The sequence below is a fragment of the Geotrypetes seraphini genome, chromosome 5, assembly GCF_902459505.1.
Source record: "Geotrypetes seraphini chromosome 5, aGeoSer1.1, whole genome shotgun sequence".
NCBI lineage: Eukaryota > Metazoa > Chordata > Amphibia > Gymnophiona > Dermophiidae > Geotrypetes > Geotrypetes seraphini.
The window spans coordinates 261561913-261585322 of NC_047088.1; the positions used below are offsets into that span (position 1 = coordinate 261561913).

Genomic DNA, 23410 nt, shown 5'->3' on the forward strand with positions numbered 1-23410 from the left:
TTGGGGGGGTTTAGTATGATTCTTTCAATAAAAAAGTTAAAAACTAAATTTTGGGGGAGGATAGGGGGGAGAGGTCAATAGGGAAAGGGAAAGGGGGTAGGAATTAGAGGGAGGGTATTGAGAGATGTAATGGGTATTTTGGAAATATATTTTGAAGAAATGAAAGATATTTGATGGAAATTAATATGATGAATTTTAATTTAATGACTATTTTATTGTATTATAATATTGTATATTTACTGATTTCTTCAATAAAAATATTATAAATTAGACCTACTGATGCCTCGAAACAAATGCATCTAATCTAGCCCAGAGGTGGGTAACTCCGGTCCTCAAGGGTCAGAATCCAGTCGGGTTGTCAGGATTTCCCCCATGAATATGCATTGAAAGCAGTGCATGCACATAGATCTCATGCAAATTCATTAGGGAAATCCTGAAAACTCGACTGGATTGCGGCCCTCAAGGAGGGACTTTGAGACCCCTGATGTAAACCATTCTGAGCTCCTCTGGGAAAACAGTATAGAAAATTGAATAAATAAATAGTGTGAGAAGCTTCAGCCTCTGATAACCATCACAATACCTCATTCCACCAATAAGAGCCAACCTCATCAGTGATGTCACAATGGCTTGATTGTCCTATACTTGGCTTACTTTTACTACATTTTCATTTCTACAGTGGTGTAGTGGTTAAAGCTACAGCCTCAGCACCCTGAGGCTGTGGGTTCAAATCCCATGCTGCTCCTTGTGACCAGGGCTGTGGAGTCGGAGTTGAGGAGTCGGAGGAAATTTTGGGTACCTGGAGTCGGAGTCAAAAGTACAAAAAACTGAGGAGTCGGAGTCAGAACATTTATCTACCGACTCCATTTTTGAACTTGGCATACCAATCACGAGCGATTCTTTCAGCTATAGCACCCACTATATACACAGCACAAAAGTTGCGAGCAGCTTCTGCGGCCTTAGAACCTTGATTAAAAGCAAAAAGAAGGTGGTGTCGAAAATGCTCATTTCTCTCAACTTGACATTCCATTTTAACGATCTGAAAATTAACCAGTGCTGTGGAGTCGGAGTGGGAGGAAATTTCGGGTACCTGGAGTCGGAGTCTGAAGTACAAAAAACTGAGGAGTCGGAACATTTATCTACCGACTCCATTTTTGAACTTGGCATACCAATCACGAGCGATTCTTTCAGCTATAGCACCCACTATATACACAGCACAAAAGTTGCGAGCAGCTTCTGCGGCCTTAGAACCTTGATTAAAAGCAAAAAGAAGGTGGTGTCGAAAATGCTCATTTCTCTCAACTTGACATTCCATTTTAACGATCTGAAAATTAACCAGTGCTGTGGAGTCGGAGTGGGAGGAAATTTCGGGTACCTGGAGTCGGAGTCGGAACATTTATCTACCGACTCCACAGCCCTGCTTGTGACCCTGGGCAAGTCACTTAATCCCCCCATTACCTCAGGTACATTAAATAGATCAGGGGTGTCAAAGTCCCTCCTCAAGGGCCGCAATCCAGTCGGGTTTTCAGGATTTCCCCAATGAATATGCATGAGATCTCTTAGCATACAATGAAAGCAGTGCATGCAAATAGATCTCATGCATATTCATTGGGGAAATCCTGAAAACCCGACTGGATTGCGGCCCCCAAGGAGGGGCTTTGAGACCCCTGAGCTAAACGTAGGGCTCCTTTTACTAAGCTGCGCTAGCTGTTTTAGCATGCGCGCTAGACGCTAACGCCTCCATTGAGCCGGCGTTAGTTTTTTCCGCATAGCACGCGCTAAAAGCGCTACCACAGCATAGTAAAAGGAGCCCTTAAACTTTACACGAGCTTCAACCGGTAGCCAATGCAGTTGTCGATAAAACACTTGCAGCACCTGAATGTACTTCACTGACAGCTTTCGAGCTCGCAAATAGCATATAAAGGCATTAAGGGCTCCTTTGACGAAGCCGCGTTAGCGTTTTTTAGCGCACGCAGCTTTTCAGCGCGTGTTAAACCCGCGCTGCGTGGCTAGAGCTAACGCCCGCTCAACGCTGGCGTTAGCGTCGAGCGCGGCCGGCAGTTTAGCGCGCGCTGTTACGCCAACGCGGCTTCGTAAAAGGAGCCCTAAATAAATGCACACAGGCTCAGCAAACTACTTGGGAAACAGATTATAAATTTCCTGGAACAGCCAGGACGCAATGCCCGCTGATATCCTGGAGAAACCCGTATTGCTTTTAGCAGTCACCAAGGAATTGGGGGAAGGGAGGTGGAACATGGAGAACGAAACAGGGATGACCTTGGCCCTTACTTAAATCTAAATATGCAACATATGGTTTGCATTGTGGCGTAGAAATACCTTCATATTTTTTCTCTCTGTCTGCGGCTCCCCACTGACTCACCAATTCCATATTCAAGTCCCTGGTAAATCCTAATTTCAAAGAGCTTTGAGCCCTTGTGCAGATAGCAAATAGAAGACCTCGTCTGATGTTCATGTGCTGAATCTGACTCCTCGACTTTTCTAGTCCAAAGGCTTTTGCTATAGATGAAGACTGAGATAAGCTCTTCCTTTGAGTGCTATCGGGCCCACTGTTCTGTCCAGATTTCTATACCAGCCCTTGCTAACTACTTTCAAGCCATTAGGAAATGTTTAGACTAGTCTTAGAGTTGTCATCTTACCCATGTCAACCTGAATTCACTGATCCAGTCCAAGTTTTGCATCTTTGCATGCATGGAAATTTAGTCCTACTTTTCACAGAAAAATTAGAAGTAAACACCATGCGCAGCATAGGGAACTTATCAGGACAGGGTCGGCCTGTTCTTTGCGACCACAGCTGGTCTCAGTTTTCTAACTAAGCATGCAGAGATGTGTTTTGGATTCATATTGATAGGCCTGCTTACCCCAGTAATCTTACAGAGGAGGGTTGCCAGCTAGCTCCAGATTTATCCAACAGGGTTGAATTAGTCAGGGGTTTATACCACTGCATGCAGAGATCTGCAGTCTTACTTTTGTTAGGGAATCAGAACCCAATCAACTACAAATTTCTGCATGCACTGGGGTGAACCCAAGAACTGGGCGCTAATAAGGAAGGCAAAGAGAGACCTTGAAAAGAAGATTGTGCTGGAAGAAAAACCATACACAGTAAAAACTTTTTTAAGTTTATAAAAAGTAAGAAGCTGGGAACAGAATCAGTTGGACCTCTAGAATATTCAGTGATTCCCAACCCTGTCCTGGAGGAGCACCAGGCCAATCGGGTTTTGGGGATAGCCCTAATGAATATGCATGGGGCAGATTTGCATACTTGTCACCTCCATTATATGCAAATCTCTCTCATGCATATTCATTAGGGCTATCCCCAATACCCGATTGGCCTGGTGGTCCTCCAGGACAGGGTTGGGAACCACCGCTCTAGATGACTGAGGGATAAAAGGGACTCTCAGGGAAGAGAAGAGCATAGTGGAAAGATTAAATGAATTCTTTGCTTCGGTGTTCACAGAGGAAGATGTGGGGGAGTTTCCGGTGCCAGAAATAGAATTCAATTCTGATGAATCAGAGAAACTCAAACAAATCTCCGTAACACTGGATGAAGTAACAGGTCAATCTGACAAACTGAACAGTAGCAAATTGCCTGGACCAGATGGTATACATCCCAGAGTACTGATAGAATTGAAAAATGAACTTGCAAAGCTTTCGCTAATACTTTATCATTTTTCATACCGAAAGACTGGAGAGTGACCAACGTGACATTAATTTTTAAAAAGGGTTCCAGAGGTGATCTGAGAAATTATAGACCAGTGAGTGTGACTTCGATGCCGGGCAAATTGGTAGAGACTATTATAAAGAACAAAATGACAGAATATATACCCCCTGTTTTATGAAGCTGCGCGGGAACGGCCCCGAAGCCCTTTAAATCTCTAAGGGCTTCAGGGCTGTTACCGCAGCGCAGCCACTAGCGTGGCTTCGTAAAACAAGCCCATAGTATACGTAAGAATGGATTAATGAGAGAAAGCCAACAAGGATTTAGTCAAGGGAAATCTTGCCTCACCAATCTACTGCTTTTCTTTGGTGAAAGAACATATGGATAAAGGTGAGCTGGTTGATATTGTGTATTTGGATTTTCAAAAGGCATTTGATAAAGTACCTCATGAAAGACTTCTGAGGAAATTAGAAAGTCATGAGATAGAAGGTAATGTCCTATTATGTATTAAGAACTGGTTAAAAGACAGAAACCAGAGTAGGTTTAAATCAGGGGTGTCAAAGTCCCTCCTCGAGGGCCGCAATCCAGTCAGGTTTTCAGGATTTCCCCAATGAATAGTCATGAGATCTATTATTATACAATGAAAGCAGTGCATGCAAATAGATCTCATGCATATTCATTGGGGAAATCCTGAAAACCCGACTGGATTGTGGCCCTCGAGGAGGGACTTTGACACCCCTGGTTTAAATGATCAATATTCTCAATGGAGAAGGGTAAATACTGGGGTTCCCCCAGGGGTCTGTGCTGGGGTCACTGCTTTTTAACATATTTATCAATGATCTAAAGATGGGAATAGCTAGTGAGATAATTAAATTTGCTGATGACACAAAGTTGTTCAAAGTTGTTAAATCGCAAGTGGATTGTGGAAAATTGCAAGAGGACCTTGGGAGACTGGTCGACAAAATGGCAGATGGCATTTAATGTGAACAAGTGCAAAATGATGCACGTGGAAAGGAGGAACCCAAACTATAGCTATGTGATGCTGGGTTCTATATTGGGAGTCATTGCCCAGGAAAAGAATCTAAGTGTTGAGAATACGTTGAAATCCTCCACTCTGTGCAGCGATGGCTTAGAAAGCCAATGAAATGTTAGGAATTATCAGGAAAGGAATGGAAAACAAAGAGGAAAATATTATAATGCCTTTGTATCGCTCTGTGGTTCGGCCGCATCTTGAATACTGTGTGCAATTCTGGTCGCCGCATCTCAAAAAAAATATAGAGGACTTAGAAAAGGTACTGAGAAGGGCGACAAATATGATAAAAGGGATGGGACGACTTCCCTATGAGAAAAGGCTAATGCGGCTAGGACTCTTTAGCTTGAAGAAGAGACGGCTCAGGGGGGGATATGATAGAGAATTAGGGTAGATGTGAATCACTTGTTCTTTCCAAAAATACTAGGATTAGGGGGCATGCAATGAAGCTACTAATTAGTAGACTGAAAACGTTTAATTGAACTCTGGAATTCATTGCCAGAGAATGTGGTGAAATCAGTTAGCTTAGCGGGGTTTTAAAAAGGTTTGGATCATTTCCTAAAAGAGAAGTCCATAGGCCATTATTGAGATGGGAAAATCCACTGCTTATTGCTAGAATAAGCAGCATAAAATCTGTTTTACTCCTTGGGATCTAGCTAGGTACTTGGGACCTGGGTTGGCTACTGTTGGAAATGGGACACTGGGCTTGATGGATCTTCAGTTTGTCCCAGTGTCGCAATTCTTATGGATCAAACCTGTCAGGTAAATCTGGAGCCATTTAACAACTGCATTACAGAATGGAGTGTAAAGACTATGACCCACTCACGGCACTTTCTACATCGCAGTCGGATAACGTTCTCGGCCCAACATGTGTTTTGCTCTGTGTATCCTCAAGAGAGTTCAGGCATTCATTAACTTCAGCCGTAAACCATTCCTGAAACAGAGTCCAATGATTCTGGGATTAGCAAACAACCTGCAAACAAAGCCAGAGATTGATCAGGCTGCAGAAGGAGCCACAGACTAAGGCATGATGTCAAGCTAAGTGAGTGCCACAATTTAAACCATTTGTTTTAAGCTTTCCCCAAGGCCAGTATTCGTTCTGCAATCATTACATTTATTTATTCATGCATTTGAAAGACCAGTCTTAAAAGTCAAGCACAGCAGTAACCAATCAAATGACGGTAGCTGGAACGGAAGGCCACAAAAGCACAGTGACAGGGAGAAGATGAGAATAATGGTATGTTATGTTAGGGCTACCAGACGTCCGGATTTCCCTGGACATGTTCGGACATGTCCGGAGGTCCAGATGGCTTTTCAAAACCCGGCAATTTGTACGGGTTTTGAAAAGCTTTCCTTCATGTAGGACAGGGGTGTCAAAGTCCCTCCTCGAGGGCCTCAATCCAGTCGGGTTTTCAGGATTTCCCCAACGAATACACATGAGATCTATTATTATACAATGAAAGCAGTGCATGCAAATAGATCTCGTGCATATTCATTGGGGAAATCCTGAAAACCCAACTGGATTGTGGCCCTCGAGGAGGGACTTTGATACCTCTGATGTAGGAGGCCATCCACGCATGAATGGATATGACACGATGATGTCATATGCGCACGTGCATGTGACATCATTGCATTGCATCCGTTCATGCAATGTCCTGCCTGATGAGAGAAAGCATTGGGGGGGGGGGGGAGCGGGGCTGGGGCAAGATTGTGGGCATGACAGGTGGAACCGGGGTGTGACGGGCGGAGATGGGTGGGACTGGGGGCAGGTCTAGGGGTCCGAATTTTCCAGATGGAAAATCTGGTAACCCTATGTTATGTTAATCAGGTTTTCTATTCCACCTTTACCTATTCAATTCAAGATTGGATTGCATTTCAAGAGGTTTGATCAGTTACCCAGGAAGTTGCAATGGACAATAGAGTTGCTAGTACAGGTAGACCAGTACTGCTATTAAGTCATATTAAAGGTACAAGACAAGTGGCACAGGTGGCAGTCATCAACTCTCCACCCCAGAGCTTGGGCAAAAGAGAGCTCGAGGAGCCAGGCCTTGATGCTGTTTTGAATTCTGAAAACGAGGACTCTTGTCCAAGATACAAAGGGATAAGTTTCACAGACAGGAGCCGAGATAGGATGCGGTAGAACCATGAGAAATACCAGGCAAAGATGATGAAAACACTGCAGAGACATAGGGGTGATCAAATCACCTCCCGGGTGAAAAAGTTCTTTATGATGAGACAACTGAGGACAAGAAGGCCGGTCCTAACCCAAGCCAATTTCAGGACAGTAGCACAATCAGTCCTAAGACCATACTTAGACTACTGAAACTCATTAAATTATGGCATTACAGAAAAAAAAACCAAAAAACTCAACAGACTACAACTACGTCCAAACACTGTCGCTAGACTACTTTTCAAGAAGAATTGGTATCAGAGAGCAAGTCCGCTATTAGAACAATTGCACTAGCTGCCGATGAAAAAAGCAAACTTGAATGGAGTAACATCGGACATCAAAGTCCCACACTCCTTCCTCAAACCACGAATACCACAGCGCTTCAAATTAACCTTCCCATTGCCTCAACAAGTTAGATGGAAGAAGATGTTTGAAGCTACCTTTGAGTGTCAAGGACCTCTAATTTGGAACAAACTGGCAACCCACCACTTACCTTGACTTCCGGGAGAAATTAAAAACATCTCTCTTCTCCCTAGAACCACCTTCCTACCCATCACCTCATCACTTAACACATGAACTGATGTAATATTGTAACTCAAGAACACAATCCAAGTCTTATTGTAAGCTGCATAGATTCCTTGTAGAAAATTGCGAGATACAAGACACTGTATTGCATCAAATTGGAGAGATAAGGAAGCGACTCTTGATAGAGAGCTCAACGAACTAAGACTAGGGTCTTAAATTTCAAGCAGGTAGAAACTGGATGCCGGTGATAGATCCAAAGAGGGGTGGTATAGTCAGTGCATCAAACAAAAGTTTAAGAGCTGTGGACTGGATAAGTTGATGGTGCCTTAAGGACACCTGATGTGGCGTGTTATATAGGGAGTTACAGTGATCAGTTCTAGATATGAGTACAAGAAAAATCGGAAGCTTGAGTTGGGTGATTGAAAAACAGGCACGGATTCTACAGAGAGCAATAAAGGATACCTTAACCACCGCATCTAATTAGGGTTTGAAAGTGAAGGACCAATTGAGAATGACACTGAGTGAATGAACAGAATTACAGGAAGGAGCGGAGAACCAGCAATACAAGGGGAAGACGGAAAAAAGGAACCCACGTAACACTCTCTTTAAAGCACACATTTACAGACCATACTCACTATGTAGATATTCTAAGGAGCAGAACTTGCTATCAACACAAAAGTTTGCAACACTTGCAAAATTATGGGTGGAGTCCAATAATGAATTTTCTTTCCGGCTTTTCTTCGTTTATAATGATGCAGACAGTAGTTTGGCAGCTAAGCCAGGCCTCTACTTCAGAGAGCATGGACCTAATGTCTTCCTGAAGATTGTAAGGTTTCCTGCCTGCAAAGGTTATGTATCGTTGGAGGCAGAAACAGTAACAGAACTCACAAAAGCTGAGGCTCAGTGTAGAAGATCCTTAAATGACAGGTAGGCAGAAAACACCTGGAGTCTGGGCCATGCATTAAAGTGAAATTGAGCACATAATAATGAGCTTGCCCGCTGCTTGCACTGACCCCCCAGATATTCAATGCCGGGCCATTTCCACTAGGTTTTTGTTGGCCAACTGGTAGAGCATGTCCTGTTAAGTAGAGAATGACATGGGGACAAATTTTTCCCCGTCCACGTGGGAACTTATTTTCCTGTTCCGTCCCCACGAGTTCTTTTCCTGTCCCTGCTCCATTCCTGAAAGCGCTGTCCTCAACCGCACAAGCCTCAAACACTTTCAAATCCTAAGTAGCAATGTTCTAGAGCTGAGATTGTGATGTCATAATGCCTCATTCCACCAATGCCTAAGCTCCGTCCTCATCTGCACAAGCCTCAAACACTTTAAAATCATAAGTAGCAACATTCTTGAGCTCAGATTGTGATGTCATGATGCCTCATTCCACCAATGCCTAAGCTCCGTCCTCATCTGCACAAGCCTCAAACACTTTAAACTCATAAGAAGCAACATTCTAGAGCTGAGATTGTGATGTCATAATGCCTCATTCCACCAATGCCTAAGCTCCGTCCTCATCTGCACAAGCCTCAAACACTTTAAAATCATAAGTGGCAACATTCTAGAGCTCAGATTGTGATGTCATAATGCCTCATTCCACCAATGCATAAGCTCCGTCCTCATCTGCACAAGCCTCAAACGCTTTAAAATCCTAAGTAGCAACATTCTAGAGCTGAGATTGTGATGTCATAATGCCTCATTCCACCAATGCCTAAGCTCCGTCCTCATCTGCACAAGCCTCAAACACTTTAAAATCATAAGTAGCAACATTCTTGAGCTCAGATTGTGATGTCATGATGCCTCATTCCACCAATGCCTAAGCTCCGTCCTCATCTGCACAAGCCTCAAACACTTTAAACTCATAAGAAGCAACATTCTAGAGCTGAGATTGTGATGTCATAATGCCTCATTCCACCAATGCCTAAGCTCCGTCCTCATCTGCACAAGCCTCAAACACTTTAAAATCATAAGTGGCAACATTCTAGAGCTCAGATTGTGATGTCATAATGCCTCATTCCACCAATGCATAAGCTCCGTCCTCATCTGCACAAGCCTCAAACGCTTTAAAATCCTAAGTAGCAACATTCTAGAGCTGAGATTGTGATGTCATAATGCCTCATTCCACCAATGCCTAAGCTCCGTCCTCATCTGCACAAGCCTCAAACACTTTAAAATCATAAGTGTTCGAAGTTTGTGCAGTTAAGGCAGAGCTATGGGTCAGGGGCGGGGACCAGACAGAGAAATTGAGTTCCCTGCGGCGACAGGGAAATATTTGTCCCCATGTCATTCTCTACACTGCACCACTCTAGAAATCAAAGTGTAGCAAAAGTGAGCCAAGTATAGGACAATCAAGCCTTTGTGACATCACTGATGAGGTTGGCTCTTAGGCATTGGTGGAATGAGGCGTTATGATGTCACAATACCAGCTCTGGTTACCAGAGACAGAAACTTTTCACACCATTTATTTATTCAGTTTTCTATACTGTTCTCCCAAGTAGAGAATGACAGGGGGATAATTTATTCCCCATCCCCGCAGGAACTCATTTTCCCGTCTCGTCCCAGCGAGCTCTTTTCCTATCCCTGCCCCATTGCTGCAAGCTCCGACCTCATCTGCACAAGCCTCAAACACTTTGAAATCATAAGTATTAGCTGAGTTGAGATGATATTCTTTGTAAGATTTTTGTTATGTATATTTATTTTTTTAAATTATTGAACATTAAAATCATAAGTGTTCGAGGCTTGTGCAGTGTCATTCTCTACTGGCCATTGACTAGCACATAAAGACAGGAAGCAATTTATTTGGTCCTATCTATGCACTAACCTTGCTTAGTCAGGCATAATTTTGATATAGCCCTGAAACGTCTTGCCGTTACACCCCTAAGGGTCATATTCAATAAACAGCACCCTACGTTAGGCAGCGTAAGTGCCATACCACCGCTTAAACTGTTTTAATTGACGCGGTAATTAAAATCTCATTATGTTCAAACCTGTTTTACTGAACTATAGTAATACAACAAGAGAAACCCAACACAGCGCAATCAGATGTTACAAGAACAAAGAAACAGTGAAAGCGTCTACGTTTTTTCTTAGGTGCTATTAGTTGTGATTCTATTAATGGCGCCTGACTGTGACTGGCACATGGCTGGCATCCGTTTTTGTAGATGGCACCGATATAGGTGCAGTTTACAGAGGCACTTTGGCCCAAATTCTGTAACCAGCACCTACGGTAAGGCACCTATTTCAGAGCCACTCAACTAGATAGGCGCCTATCTAAATTGATCAACAAGGCTCAATTAAGCTTTTTAATCAGCACTGATTGAAACACAGGTGCCTATCAAGAAAAGAGCGATTTTGTAACAAGGCGCCTCTAAAAATTTAGGCAGCCTTCAAAAAAATAGGCGCTATGCAGGTTGGGTGTGGGCGTGGCTATGTGTTAGGCGCCTTCTTACAGAATCGCTGGTCTTAAGCATGCTTAAGCGCCCATATGGGCGCTTCTTATAGAATTCGCCCTTTTATGCAAAGGCACAAACCAAAAGGCAGTAAAGTCAAGAGTTCTGAGAGTGGTAGAGCTGATAGTTGACCAACCTGGATGAAACAACGCAAAACGTGAAATACTAAGCTATATTACTAAATTTGTTAATGAAAAGGGGTATCCTCAGCGAGAGAGGCCAGCGATTCTCCCTTCGCTGGCCTCTCACACTGAGGATACCCCGTTTCATTAACAAATTTAGTAATATAGCTTAGTATTTCACGTTTTGTGTTGTTTCATCCAAGTTGGTCAACTATCAGCTCTACCACTCTCAGAACTCTTGACTTTACTGCTTTTTGGTTTGTGTCTTTTAAAGTTTTGTTGGCAGTTTTCTGTTGGAGATCTTGTATTCGACTGATTAGTCTTTTATGCAAAGGAACAATTTTGCCCCCCCCCTGATTTGAAAATCAAAAAGCTATGTCTGGGGAGTCCAAGCCTAGTCACCGTGTATTTCAAAAGCCATTTCACAGGGAAAGAGCTAAAAACATTCTCACTGACATACATTCTACTCCGATCTTTAATATACTTTGACTTATTTTGTGATATCAGGTATACTCTTCAGTAAATTCGCCTTTCTCTTGCTTGACAACAGAGAATGGCATGGTGACACAATTCATCACCATTCCCCTCCCGTGTCATCGTTTAGTGTCTATCTCAACCTCAGTCCTTCTACACCAGCATTCTTCAACGCAAGGCTTGAGGGTCAATGGTTGGATCCATTCATACTCTGATTCTTATGTGAGGCAAGTATAGGACAGTCAAGCCATTGTGACATCACTGCTGAGGTTGGCTCTTAGGCATTGGTTGAATGAGGCATTATGATGTCACAATACCAGTTCTGGATACCAGAGACTGTCATTCTTTAGTGTCTATCTCAACCTTAGTCCTTCTACACCAGTATTCTTCAATGCAAGGCTTGAGGGTCAGTGGCTGGGCCCATTCATATGCTGATTCTTATGTGAGCCAAGTATAGGACAGTGAAGCCATTGTGACATCACTGATGAGATTGGCTATTAGGCATTGGTGGAATAAGGCATTATGACATCATTCTTTAGTGTCTATCTCAACCTCGGTCTTTCTACACCAGCATTCTTCAATGCAACGCTTGAGGGTCAGTGCTTGTAACCATTCATACTCTGATTCTTCCCGCTCTCCTTAAAGGATGATATGGGAATGGCTTCCCGTGGTTTTCCGCGGGGACGGGAACGGTGATGAATTTTGTCACTGTGTCATTCTCTACTTGACACTTTCTCCTAAACTGTGCTCGGATATCCTGTTGCTACCCCTCTTGGGTGAGAGAGCAGAAAACACAGAAGAAATCAAGAAAGGAGATTGGAAGCAGTGGAGTAGCAAGGGTAAGAGGCGCCTGGGCTGGTGGCACTCCCCCCCCCATGCCCTCCTCTCTGCTTTCCCCCGCTCCTCCTGCCCACCATCTCCATACCTCTAAATCTTCGCCTGCACAAACAGCTTCTCTGGCCTGCTGCTTGCGCTGGCGTTCCTTCTGACATCACTTCCAGGCCCTGTGACCTGGAAGTCATTTCAGAGGGATCCAGGCCGGCACAAGCAGCCAACTAGAATAGTTGCTCGTGCTGGTGAATATTTTTAAAGAGGTACGTGGGGGGCGGGGAAGGGAGAGCGCGAGTGTGGGGGGCCACTGATTGGAAGTCTTGCACAGCCAGCTTTACTCAATATGGCTCCGTGGGCTGCCTGTCCACCCTCAGGCAGTCCATGACTCAACTGTTTGGGAAGACTATAGTGGTTTGGGGCTGGGGTTTGGCAAGTTAACATTCTTAGGGGTGGGGGGGAGAATCTATGTTAGCAGTAAAGGGACGTAGAGGCACTTTTGAACACAACAGGGAAAGACACCATCATTTCAGATGCTTCTCTTTAGTATCTGTTATTGATGGTATTATGCATTCAAGGAATTATGTGCCCAAAAATCAAAATAAAGTAGACCAAAATAAGTATTTGCAGTATTCTGGGAAAAAGAATTGGCCTGGGATCAGAAAAAGCTCTGCTCCGTGGCCCTCACTGCCCTCCGGCTATCAGCAGTTTACATTTTACTCCCTGGTAGCCACTGGAACAGAAATCTTCCACACGATATTCAGCTGGCGGCAACAAGCATTTCTGCTGCTCACCACCGGCGTTATTCCCTGATATTCAATGCCAGGCTCTGCCCAGGCTTCAGTCCTGAATATCCGATTTTATTTGAGTCAGTTAGGTCAGTATTCAGCCCCTCGCTGCATAAGCCAAACTGATTAAAAATGGAAATGTTATGTATGAGGCACAATTTAAGCAATTTTCTTAAGCAGCGAGGGGTTGAATATTGGCACTTAGCCCAACTCCACCCATGGAATGCCCACGGGTCAGCCGCTTTTGACTTCAGAGCTAAGCATTCATTTTCAGTAGAGATAACCACTTAAGTGCTATTGAAAATGCCCAGATAGCTGTGAAGAAAGCAATTTAACTGGTCAACAACTATTTCTGGCTGGTTAAATCATTTTGAATATCAGCTACCCTCTGTAAAATGATTTGCCTATAAATTTTTTGGTTTACAGACAGTCCCCGGGTTAAGAACGAGTTACTTCTTAAGTCGGATTTGTATGTAACTCAGAACTGGTGGATTTTCAGATTCTGCTCCCAGCTGACAAAAGGGCCAACCTTCCCCACCAGTGTTCCTTCTAAGATACAGAAAGCCCAACCACATACTGTTCTTAATGTGGCCATGCATCATTCCTGAATCTTTGTAGGAGTTTAGGCCACTGGAAATACCGCTCAATGAAATCAAATGAAGCCACAACCACGTTCACATTCCAGAGCTCATATTGTGATGTCATAATGCCTCATTCCACCAATGCTTAAGAGCCAACTTCACCAGTGATGTCACAATGGCTTGATTATTCCCATACAGGCAGTCCCCGGGTTAAGAACGAGTTACTTCTTAAGTCGGATTTGTATGTAACTCAGAACTTGTGGATTTTAAGATTCTGCTCCCAACTGACACAAGAACCAACTGTCCCTACCAATGTTCCCTCTAAGGTACAGCATATATAACCACACACTGTTCTTAATGTGGCCATGAATCATTCCTGAATCTGCTACAGGAGAAGTGTAGGAGTCTCTGCCACTGGAAATACTCCTCAGTGAAATAAAATGAAACCAAAACCCCGTTCTTAAGTAGTAAAATTCCAGAGCTCATATTGTGATGTCATAATGCCTCATTCCACCAATGCCTAAGAGCCAACTTCATCAATGATGTCACAGTGGCTTGATTATTCCTATACAGGCAGTCCCCGGGTTAAGAACAAATTACTTCTTAAGTTGGATTTGGATGTAACTCAGAACTGGTGGATTTTCAGATTCTGCTCCCAGCTGACAAAAGGGCCAACCTTCCCCACCAGTGTTCCTTCTAAGATACAGAAAGCCCAACCACACACTGTTCTTAATGTGGCCATGCATCATTCCTGAATCTTTGTAGGAGTTTAGGCCACTGGAAATACCGCTCAATGAAATCAAATGAAGCCACAACCACGTTCACATTCCAGAGCTCATATTGTGATGTCATAATGCCTCATTCCACCAATGCTTAAGAGCCAACTTCACCAGTGATGTCACAATGGCTTGATTATTCCCATACAGGCAGTCCCCGGGTTAAGAACGAGTTACTTCTTAAGTCGGATTTGTATGTAACTCAGAACTTGTGGATTTTAAGATTCTGCTCCCAACTGACACAAGAACCAACTGTCCCTACCAATGTTCCCTCTAAGGTACAGCATATATAACCACACACTGTTCTTAATGTGGCCATGAATCATTCCTGAATCTGCTACAGGAGAAGTGTAGGAGTCTCTGCCACTGGAAATACTCCTCAGTGAAATAAAATGAAACCAAAACCCCGTTCTTAAGTAGTAAAATTCCAGAGCTCATATTGTGATGTCATAATGCCTCATTCCACCAATGCCTAAGAGCCAACTTCACCAGTGATGTCACAATAGCTTGATTATTCCCATACAGGCAGTCCCCGGGTTAAGAACGAGTTACTTCTTAAGTCGGATTTGTATGTAACTCAGAACTGGTGGATTTTAAGATTCTGCTCCCAGCTGACAAAAGGGCCAACTGTCCCCACCAGTATTCCCTCTAAGATAAAGCCCAACCACACACTGTTCTTAATGTGGCCATGAATCATTTCTGAATCTGCTACAGGAGAAGTGTAGGAGTCTCTGCCACTGGAAATACTCCTCAGTGAAATGAAATGAAACCACAACCCCGTTCTTAAGTAGCAAAATTCCAGAGCTCATATTGTGATGTCATAATGCCTCATTCCACCAATGCCTAAGAGCCAACTTCATCAATGATGTCACAGTGGCTTGATTATTCCTATACAGGCAGTCCCCGGGTTAAGAACAAATTACTTCTTAAGTTGGATTTGGATGTAACTCAGAACTGGTGGATTTTCAGATTCTGCTCCCAGCTGACAAAAGGGCCAACCTTCCCCACCAGTGTTCCCTCTAAGATACAGAAAGCCCAACCACACACTGTTCTTAATGTGGCCATGCATCATTCCTGAATCTTTGTAGGAGTTTAGGCCACTGGAAATACCGCTCAATGAAATCAAATGAAGCCACAACCACGTTCACATTCCAGAGCTCATATTGTGATGTCATAATGCCTCATTCCACCAATGCCTAAGAGCCAACTTCACCAGTGATGTCACAATAGCTTGATTATTCCTATACAGGCAGTCCCCGGGTTAAAAACGAATTACTTCTTAAGTTGGATTTGGATGTAACTCAGAACTGGTGGATTGTCCTCACCAGTATTCCCTCTAAGGTACGGCATGCACAGCCACACACTGTTCTTAATGTGGCCCTGCATCATTTCTGAATCTGCTGCAGGAGAAGTGTAGAGTCTAGGCCACTGGAAATTTGGCTCGGTGAAATCAAATGAAGCTACAACCGCGTTCTTAAATACGAACTGTACTTAGCAAATGACTACCAGGCTTCAGATCTGCCGGTCTTTAGTTTACTAATGAGTTACCAAACATGTCTAGAAAAATGGCGCCGACCGCGTGCCAACCACACTTAGGTGCCATTTACAGAATCGCGGCTAGCGGAGTCTATGTAAAACCTTAGGAGCCTGCAATGTAGGCAGGGTTTTAAGGCGCTTACGTTTTTGAAGAATCGCGCTTCGCGGTGCCTAAGTCACGCTCCACCTACAGAAGCGCCCACTTAGGCATTAGGCACCTGTCGCCCAATTACATTTTTTCCCAATTATCAGGGCTAGTAAGGGTATTTTGGCAATTAACCCTCCCTCCCCCTTTTACAAAACCACGATAGCGGTTTTTAACGCAGGCCAGCGCACTGAATGCTCTGCGCTGCTCCCGACATTCATAAGAGAGGCACCTCAGAGGCACCAAAATGGAGATGCCCTTTCTAGAATCAGCCCCTAAATGCCTTGCAGCCCACTTATACCTATGGTCTGCATGACACTTAACGCACACTAATTCTTAACCCAACTTAGTAAAAGGACACCTGTGTTAGCTGTGGACTGAAAATCCGGGAAGCCATGGTTCAAATCCTACTCCTTGACATCTCTCACTTAACCCACCGTTCCCTCAGATATAAACTTAGACTGTAAGTCCTCCAGGGACACAAAAATCCATAATGGACCTGAATGTAACTTGCCTTGAGACAATTATTAATGACAAAGGTGCGAGTTCAATTCAAATCCAAAATCTAATAACGGCATACTGTGAAGTAATACCAAACCCTAAAGATATTACTCAGGATTTATAGAGTAACTAGTATTTTAGCCCGTTACATTAACCGGTGCTAGAATATATGTCTGTGTGTCTTTATTTCTGTCTCTCTCTCCCTCCCGCTGTCTGTCTCTCTCCCTAGCCCCCTTTGTCTGTCTGTCTTTCTGTGTCTATCCCTGCCCCTGTGTCTTTCTTCTTTTCTTTCTGTCTCCCTTCCTCCCGCTGTCTGTCTTTCTTTCTCTCTCTGTCTCCCTGCCTCCTATGCAGCAGCATTTCTCCCCCACCACTTCCCTGTGCAGCAGCCACAGCAGTATTCCCTCCCCCTCCATTTCCCTCCCCCCACACCACTTCCCTGTGCAGAAGTAGCATTTCCCCTACCCCCCTTTCCCTTCCTGCGATCTGGCTGGCTCCCTTAATTCCTTCCCCCCCCCCCCTTTCCCTTCCCGCGGTCCCAACAAACCTTCCGATTCCAGCAGCGTCTGCAGAACTCTACACACTGCTTCGGGGCCTTCTACTGCCTAGCAAATCAGGGCAGTAAAAGGCCCCGAAGCAGCGTGTGTAGAGTGCTGCAGACGCTACTTGAATCGGAAGTTTTCAGGACCCGCAGCCCTTGCCGGACCCGAAGCGAGTACTGGGGGGTTTTGGGTTTTTTACGCGGGCCCAGCCAGAGCAGGAGGAGAAGCCTGGGAGGCAGGAATTAAAGTCCTTTGTGCTTCTTGGCTTTATCCTTCAGACGGCAAGAGCCGCTGCGGCCGACAGGCTCCGTGCCGCCGCGCGCACGCGCACTTCTACCTGAGGGTCCCTACAGCGCACGGAAAACGGGAGCACGCAGGTGGGAATGCGTATGCGCGATTAGGGCTTTATTATATTAGATTCCATCTTATATAATAAAACCCTAAGTGCGCATGCGCACTCCTAGCTGCGTGATCCATAGGTCCGTGGCAGGTAGGAGTGCGCATGCACGCTTAGGGTTCTATTAGCTTGGGAGGAAATACAAGGGCCCCACACTCATGGACCACAATGTAATGTTGTGCGGTCTGGCTGGCTCCCTTACACTCCCTGGCTGAAGTTATTTTTAAGTTCAAAACCGCCGCCGTGGCTCCTCTCACGAGCCGCACCTGCATCAAAGAAGGCTTCAGACGCAGGCGGGGTTCGTGAGAGGAGCCACGGCGGCAGCTTTAAACTTAAAAATAACTCCGGCAAGGAACTAAGGGAGCCGTTTTAGCTGCGTGCTGCTGGGAAAGGAAAGGAAGGGACAGGGGAGGGGGAATGCTGCTGCTGCACAGAGAAGTGGACGGGGAGGGAAATACTGCTGCTGCTACTGCACAGGGAAGTGGGATGGGGAAGGGAAATGCTGCTGCACAGGGAAATGGAGGGGGAGGGAATGCTGCTGCGGCTGCTGCACAGGGAAGTGGGGGGGAGGGAAATCCTGCTGCTGCACAGGGAAGTGAGGTGGGGAGGGAAATGCTGCTGCACAGGAAAATGGAGGGGGAGGGAATACTGCTGCTGCGGCTGCTGCACAGGGAAGTGGGGGGAGGGAAATGCTGCTGCATAGGAGGCAGGGAGAGAGACATAGAAAGAAAGACAGTGGGAGGGAGGGAGAAAGAAAGAAAGGCAGACAGAAAGAAAGGAAGAAAGACACAGGGGCAGGGAGAGAGACAGAAAGACAGACAGACAAAGGGGGCCAGGGAGAGAGACAGACAGAAAGAAAGACAGCTGGAGGGAGAGAGACAGAAAGAAAGAGACAGGAGTAAGGAGAGAGACAGAAAGAAAGACTGACAGACATATATTCTAGCACCCGTTAATGTAATGGGCTTAAAGACTAGTATTACTATAATACAACTAACTTCCAGGGCACAGACAACAGTCAAAGGAAGCACAGTGAACACTGCAGGTCATCAAGACCTACTGGAAAACTAAACAAGCCAGATTAATAGAGATCTATCCTAAACAGACATTCATTGCTAACAGAATACCTGGTCTCTATCATATACATGGAACACCAAATATAGAATAAGTAACACAAGGTAAAAATAGATAATTCCACTGGGGGGGGGGGGTTAGGGCTTGGATATTGTAAAGATCTGATTGAAGCAGATTATTGGCTGTGCTGGCTGGTCATATTTCTCACTCTGACAACAGGACTGGAAAAAGGGTGAGGAAAAGGAAAGAGACCCCACATGGGTTAAGAGAATGACTCAACTCAATTGGAAGTTGAAAAATAATGATTCTGTCCTGGGGGACACACATAGGACAACTGATTTGGTATAAACATGTGCATATAAGTAGGTCGATGAATTATTTTTTAATAACTCTATAATACCATCACAGAGCTCCGTGTATTTCAGTATAGAGCCCATGCATTGTACCACCTCACAACTCCTTATGGTAACATCTCTACAGAAGCTCATGTATCATAACACCTTTACAGAAGCTCATGGATTATTGCGCCTTTGCAGAGGCTCATATAGACCGTTCTGAATTGACTCCCCAGTTATTAGTAGCGGTATAGAAGCTCTCAATAATCATAATCATATGTCCTATTAAATTTCATATTAAGAACATAAGAATAGCTACACTTGGTCCAACTAATTATCCATCTAGCCCAGTATCCAGTTAACACAGTGGCCAATCCAGGTCACAATTACCTGGCAAAAACCCATGTGACATGGATTGTAGCAGAAATGGAGGAAGACAACAAGGAGGTGAGAGGAAGGGGCAGCAGCAGTGGTCAAACCAAGTGATCTGATGAAGCAAAGATGGCGCATCTATGGCACAAGCACAGATGGTGGCACTCGTTGACAATCCATAACTTGCAAATGGCAATGAATGAGGTTCCATGGGCACCTTCTCACATGGTCACAGTAGATCGTTATGTCACCTGAGTTGAGAAAGGATCCTCACTGTCCCTCCACAGGCACAACAAAGTCTCCAGTGGTATGGACGAGAGGACAGGAAATGCTAAATAAAGAGTCAGGAATAAAGGGCACAAGGGTAATAAACAGGAAACCACAGATTGAGCTGAGAAAGCCATAAATATGCAAGAAGAGGACATCTGAATCACTGGGAATAGCTTTCACATAGGTCCTGTAAGCTTCTCCCTCACGGTTTGGCACATGAACAAACAAACATTCATGGCTCATTCCCAGAAGTCCCACTTGCAACTCTCCATTTCCCCTGGGACGGGAATCTTCATAAACTTCGTTCTCACCTTATTACAATACTACATACCAATATCCAAATGTCACTTGGTCTCTGTCTACATCATCAAATAAGCGATTCATCAAATAAAGGTCAAACTACACACACAAACATACTGTCCAGTTCTCTACTCCTATGTACTAATCCGGTCCCCAGCATTTGCCACGTTCCTAAAAACATAAGAATTGTCATACTGGGACAGACCGACGGTCCATCAAGCCCAGTCTCCTGTTTCCAACAGTGGCCAAGCCAGGTCCCAAGTCCCTGGCAGAAACCCAAGGAGTAGCAACATTCCAGAGCTGAGATTGTGATGTCAGAATGCCTGATTCCACCAATGGCTAAGAGCCAACCTCAGCAGTGATGTCACAGTGGCTTCATTGTCCTAGACTTGGCTCACATAAGAATTGTCATACTGGGACAGACCGACGGTCCATCAAGCCCATTCTCCTGTTTCCAACAGTGGCCAAGCCAGGTCCCAAGTCCCTGGCAGAAACCCAAGGAGTAGCAACATTCCAGAGCTGAGATTGTGATGTCAGAATGCCTCATTCCACCAATGGCTAAGAGCCAACCTCAGCAGTGATGTCACAGTGGCTTCATTGTCCTAGACTTGGCTCACATAAGAATTGTCATACTGGGACAGACCGACGGTCCATCAAGCCCAGTCTCCTGTTTCCAACAGTGGCCAAGCCAGGTCACAAGTACCTGACAAGATTCCAAAGAGTAAAACAGATTTTATGCTGCTTATCCTAGGAATAAGCAGCGGATTTCCCTTGGCAATCTACAAAACACCAAAACCTCATTGTTGCACTTTAAGAAGATTTGGAGGTAGATAAGATGCCCATTTTTACCTATTTTGTAAAGCCAGGTAGATGCCTATGTATTTTTATATAATACAAAGGGGCTGATACAATAGAGATATATTTTTAAAAAAACAAACTTTCTTTGTGACACCATCCGTCTACGCAGACAACACATCAAAGTACTGTTTTGTATACCCTATGGAGTTATTTTAAAACAACTCTTTTGTATGTATAAAACTTGCCCTCTGTTTTATGAAGCCGCGCGGCAACAGCCCCGAAGCCCTTTAAATCTCTATGGGCTTCGGGACAGTTACCGCAGCACAGCCGCTAGCGCGGCTTCATAAAACAGGCCCCTAGTTTTAAGGGGAAAACAATTATAAAATTACTCCAAAAGTGAATTTTATTTTGAAGCCAGGGTGTCCAACCTGGGGGCCCCTTGAAGTATTTTGTGCGGCCCCGGTCGAGGGCGATGCAGTGTTCTCCTCTGCTGCCCCCGGGTGTTTACCGTCTTGCCGGCTCCCTCCTCTGTTTTGCCGCAGCGTTTGCGCGTTTGTGCGGCCTCAGAAAAAAAAAAAAATTTCAGCCAATGCGGCCCAGGGAAGCCAAAAGGTTGGACACCCCTGCAAAGTGTTACAGTGAGGTTTTGTTATTACTGTTTCCACTTATTCCTGATGATATACAGGACCCAATAGGAAGAAAAAGAATTTTATGAAACTTCTGAAGAACTCCAGCCATCAGACATCGTCGCTGCCCTGGAACTGCAGAAGCCAACTGGATTCCCTAAAGCTCCATAAACCAACCTTCCTAGCTCCCTTTTCTGAAGGATTTGACTCTGGAATAAGAGATGCTAATAAAGAGGGAGTTAGGGGAGGGAGGGAGGGAAAAATGGGGCAAAAAAGGGAACATGTGCCATTTTTCCCCCCCTTTCTGTCAAATTTTACAATGTTAACATGTTCTGAATTACTTTCAAATTACTCCCAAGCTTTGTAACAATAACAGAGACTTCCTGTCCACAAAAGAGAGGCGGGATACTAAACTGGAGGTTTAGGATTCTTCCCAGAGAGAGATTCTCTCTCCAGGCAGATGTTCCGGACTGACAGCTGCTCATATTTTTAACCCGGAGAAGTATCTCAAACTTAAGAGGCACTCAGCCTCCCAAACAGCTATGCGAGACGAGAAGTGGCCAGACAGACCGAAATTATGGAGCCCCAAAACAAAACGATTTCCCCATACAAGAATGACAATTCCATATACTGTATTTTAGGAGAAGTAAGTCAGCCAGCATATAGGCACAAGCTGAAAACCTCTTTCCACTGTATTATACACTAAACTAAAGCTTAACTTTGTCTACCGAGAAGGCTCGACTTGGTTTGCAGCAATTAAATAAACAGGGAATGATTTACAAATGATAAATAGAAGATAAGAGCAAAATTTCAGAAGAATTCATTTTCAAAATGTTTCTTTTTAGCCACATATACAGTATCTAACAGCAGGAAATTCTCTCACCTTTTGGCTCCGGGAAACGTCCAAGGGTCCAACAAAGGATCTGAGCAGCCTCCCGAGTGGTTCTGAGCAGCTGTTGCTCCGTCCGTCCCTCCAGGATGCTCTTAAAAGGTGAAGCTGGTTGACAGCTTTCCTCCTCCGGTTCCCCCCCCCCCAGCCTCCCCCTCCCCTTCTGCCAGGAAACTCCGCTAGGTAAGACCCTGGCAGACGAATCTTAAGCGTGCAAAAAACGGCTCAGGCTGAAAATGCCAAATCCTTTTGCAAATGCGCTCAGACGCAGAGGAGAAAATCTTGCTGGAAGAACGGCTTCAAGGAGGAGGGTTTGTCCTTTTTCAATCTCCACCTCATTAGGGCTTTTTTTTTTTTTCTTCTCCCCTTTCCTCATGTGCTGCTTAGTCCAAGCAAAACACGCACACGCCCAGAAACAGTCCTGCTGGACAAACAGGGTCTCGCATCCGTCCATCTCTAGACAGCAAAAGTGAAGGGACCCTTCTCCGGGTCAATGCAAGCAGGTCTCTCTTTGCACACTGAGCTAGGGCTACATTTCCTTTCAGTTCAAAGTCTCACCCCTAAAGTCGGCTAAATTCAGGCCGCTGTACACGGTGTCCTCTCCTGTTTCCTATTTCCACCACAGGGACGGTTTCAAATGCACTGCCTTGCTTTATTGCATAGTGAATGAACGTGACTCTGACTTGAGTTTGAAATCAGAGACATTTTGTGGCTGAGATTTGCTTGAATCACTACCGATCACGGCATTAAGAAGGGCAGAGGAAAAAAAAAATTGGGTTTTGGACCTTTTTTTTTTCTGATGTTTGAAATTTTTGGTTTGTTTCAAATTTTTTTTTTTAACATATTTGATTCACATTAAATCTGGATCTTTTCCAGATAAGCCCCACCAAAAAGTTAACCCCTGCCACCCAGAAAAGATTATAAAAAAGAGGATATGAAACTTGTATCTGTAGTTTTTATCGAAGAGGGTGAAATTGGGACATGTCATTAATAATTTGTTTGAAAAGGTCAGTATTTCCAAACGAACTCACACAAGTAGCTGTCCACCACAGATCGGTGTGTTCCACATTGGCGCTTATTCTGCATCTTGTAGACGTGCCAGAAAGATTTGAAGGTTTGTGTGTGAGCTCCAGTTGTTGGATCCACAAAGTTTTCGGTATGATTAACCGTTTGATGAGTATAATTCATGCCAATCATCGTTTCAATTCCTTGGT

The 23410-nt window shown here is 44.5% G+C and overlaps 1 protein-coding gene across 8 annotated transcripts in view; it reads right to left on the reverse strand.

Moving 5' to 3' along the window:
- Positions 1-23410, reverse strand: part of TNS1 (tensin 1) — a 606988-nt gene that overhangs the window by 407034 nt on the left and 176544 nt on the right. Inside the window, exon 1 of one of the 8 annotated variants that reach the window (XM_033946000.1) lies at positions 22191-22318. The exons of the other annotated variants lie outside the window; for them this stretch is intronic. The gene's annotated coding sequence lies outside the window, so the exon portion shown is untranslated. Of the gene's footprint in view, positions 1-22190; positions 22319-23410 lie in introns of those variants that run through there. 8 annotated transcript variants of the gene reach the window in all.